Genomic DNA, 3,473 nt, shown 5'->3' on the forward strand with positions numbered 1-3,473 from the left:
TGCCTCAGGGCGACCCTCGCTTAACAACTACTGAAGCCTAAGAGTTCTACAGCCCACGCACCACAACGAAGACCCAGCGCAGCCAAAGTAAAAGATATACAGAAATATTGGGGGAGGAGAGGGAGGCTCAGGAGGGAAGGGATATACATACAGTTTGTGACTGATTCGTGTTACTTTAGGGCAGAAACCAATACAAAATTGCAAAGCAATATTCCACCAATTAAAAAATAAATTTTAAAAAAATCCAACACACACAAAAATAAATAAAATGTTTCCTCCCTTTTAGCCCAAAGAAAACATAAATAATTTTTTTTTAAAACCTTCCATTTAGATGATAGAAGGTGCAAGATAACATAGTCAGAAACATTTCCTCCATTTTTAGCGCACAACTAAATGCTTTTATGTTTGATAGAAATAACTAGTTCAGATTAATCTCCTTTTCGGTCTCATAAAGAAAGTGAAGAATATGTTACTTTTCCCTCCTAATATAATCCAACCATTAAAAGAAAAATTTGTCTGAATGCTCGCTTCGACAACACATATACTAAAGTTGGAACAGTACAGAGAAGATGAACACAGTCCCTGTGCAAAAATGACATGCAAATTTCTGAAGCTTTCCATATTTTTAAAAAGACATTAAAATAGACATAAATTAATGGAGAAATATACTGTGTTTATGAAAGACAAGAACCAAGATAGTAAAATTTTCAGTTCTACTCCAATTAATCTATAAAAGGAATGCAAATCCAATAAAAATCCCAACAGAGTTTTAGTAAAACCTAATTCTCAAATTCAAATAAAAGAGCAAATGGGCATGAATAGCTCAGAAAAATTTGAAGATAAAGAACAGAGTCGGAGGTGGGTGGAAAGAGGAGAGTGTGGGAGGGGAGTTCTCACTCTAGTGAAGCTCCAGACTGAATATGCAGTCAGTTATTAAAACGGTGTAATGATAGATATTCTACCTAATGTGATCATAAGTGATTTTGATTTTCTTATTTGTGCTCTTTTTTCTACATCAAATGTGCTACTTCTGTGATAAAAATAAAGCTAAAAAATTAATGCTTTAAAAAGGAAATATCTACTATAAGATAAAAAAATTAGAATGGTGTCACATATTTATTTTATGTCCCTACTGCCTAAAAACATGTCTCTTTGTGGTATACACTTCCAGCTCTAAGGGGTTACCAGTTCCTGGCTTCAGTTCAGTTCAGTCGGTCAGTCGTGTCCAACTCTTTGAGACCCCATGGACTGCAGCACGCCAGGCTTCCCTGTCTATCACCAACTCCCAGAGTTTATTCAAATTCATGTCCATTGAGTCGGTGATGCCATCCAACCACCTCATTCTCTGTTGCCCCCTTCTCCTCCCACCTTCAATCTTTCCCAGCATCAAGGTCTTTTCCAATAAGTCAGTTCTTCGCATCAGGTGGCCAGAGTATTGGAGTTTCAGCTTCAGCATCAGTCCTTCCAATGAATATTCAGGACTGGTTTCCTTTAGGATGGACTGGTTTGATCTCCTTGCAGTCCAAGGGACTCTCTAGAGTCTTCTCCAACACCACAGTTCAAAAACATCAATTTTTTGGTGCTCAGCTTTCTTTATGGTCCAACTCTCACATTCATACATGACCACTGGAAAAACCATAGCTTTGACTAGATGGACCTTTACTGGCAAAGTAATGTCTCTGCTTTCCAATATGCTGTCTAGGTTTGTCATAGCTTCTCTTCCAAGGAGAAAGCATCTTTTAACTTCATGGCTGCAGTCACCATCTGCAGTGATTTTGGAGCCCCCAAAATAGTCTCTCACTGTTTCCACTGCTTCCCCATCTATTTGCCATGAAGTGATGGGACCACATGCCATGATCTTCGTTTTCTGAATGCCGAGTTTTAAGCCAGGTTTTTTACTCTCCTCTTTCACTTTCATCAAGAGGCTCTTTAGTTCTTTGCTTTCTGCCATAAGGGTGGTGTTATCTGCATTTCTGAGGTTACTGATACTTCTCCGGGCAATCGTGATTCCAGCTTGTGCTTCTTCCAGCCCATCATTTTGTATGATGTACTCTGCATCATATAAGTTAAATAATCAGGGTGACAATATACAGCCTTGTTGTACTTCTTTCCCTATTTGGAACCAGTCTGTTGTTCCATGTCCAGTTCTACGTGTTGCTTCTTGACCTGCACACAGATTTCTCAGGAGACAGTAAGGTGGTCTGGTATTCCCATCTCTTGAAGAATTTTCCAGTTTGTTGTGACCTACACAGTCAAAGGCTTTGGCATAGTCAATAAAGCAGATGTTTTTCTGGAGCTCTCTTGCTTTTTCTATGATCCAAGAGATGTTGGCAATTTGATCTCTGGTTCCTTTGCCTTTTCCTAATCCAGCTTGAACATCTGGAAGTTCTTGATTCACGTACTGCTGCAGCCTCGCTTGGAGAATTTTGAGCATTACTTTGCTAGAGTGTGAGATGAGTGTAATTGTGTGGTATCTTGAACATTCATTGGAATTGTTTTTCTTTGGGATTGGAACGAAAACTGACCTTTTCCAGTTCTGTGGCCACTGTTGAGATTTCCAAATTTGCTGGCATATTGAGTGCAGCACTTTAACAGCATCATGTTTTAGTATTTGAAATATCTCAGCTGGAATTCCATCACCTCCACTAGCTTTGTTTGTAGTGATGCTTCCTACGGCCCCCTTGACTTCAGACTCCAGGATATCTGGCTCTAGGTGAGTGATCACACCATCGTGGTTATCCGGGTCATTAAGATCTTTTTTGTATAGTTCTTCTGTGTATTCTTGCCTACTGTTCCTGGCTTAGACTGAAAAATAATCTTTTAATATGAAGCTAATTACTTAAGCTCTCTCAGACAGTTTTCCCATCTATAAAATGGTTACATTAATAGCTTCCCAGTTCATGTTGGAGGGTTTACTGTTGGAATTGTGTAAGACTTGTGAAACTGCTTCCCAAAATATAAAAAAAGATACAAACTGCTATTGCTGGTGTATGTGTATGTGTGCTCAGTTGTGTCCGACTCTGTGTGACGCCATGGAGTGTAGTCTGCAGACTCCTCTGTTCATGAAATTTTCCAGGCGAGAATACTGGAGTGGGTTGCCATTTCCTTCTCCAGGGGATCTTCCTGACCCAGGAACCAAACCCACACCTCTTGGGTCTACTACATTGGCCAGTAGATTCTTTCACCAGTTAAGTGTTTGAAATAAAGCCACTGTAGAATTTAAAGCTTCACACCATCCTGCATTGGTTTGACTGGACTCTTTGAAGCCATTTGTGTTTAATGGGTGAAGTGAGTTGGGAGAGCCTAATTTAAATCCCAGCTCACACCCCATCTCATTTCACAACTGTTTTCCACCCATTCAATGACTGTATTTATTGGGTGCTAATATGCACTAGAGCTGGCAGTTACGATGGTGGAACAGACATGCATGCATGAAAGACATGCACGTCCTTGCATGTGTGAAGCTTATAGAT

General features: G+C 39.7%; 1 non-coding gene across 1 annotated transcript; it reads left to right on the forward strand.

Moving 5' to 3' along the window:
- The first annotated feature begins 520 nt into the window (after positions 1-520).
- LOC136152001 (U6 spliceosomal RNA) lies at positions 521-627 on the forward strand. The gene has a single exon (XR_010660162.1). It is a non-coding gene; the product is annotated as a U6 spliceosomal RNA (small nuclear RNA).
- The last annotated feature ends 2,846 nt before the right edge of the window (positions 628-3,473 follow it).

The sequence above is a fragment of the Muntiacus reevesi genome, chromosome 20 (genome assembly GCF_963930625.1).
Source record: "Muntiacus reevesi chromosome 20, mMunRee1.1, whole genome shotgun sequence".
NCBI lineage: Eukaryota > Metazoa > Chordata > Mammalia > Artiodactyla > Cervidae > Muntiacus > Muntiacus reevesi.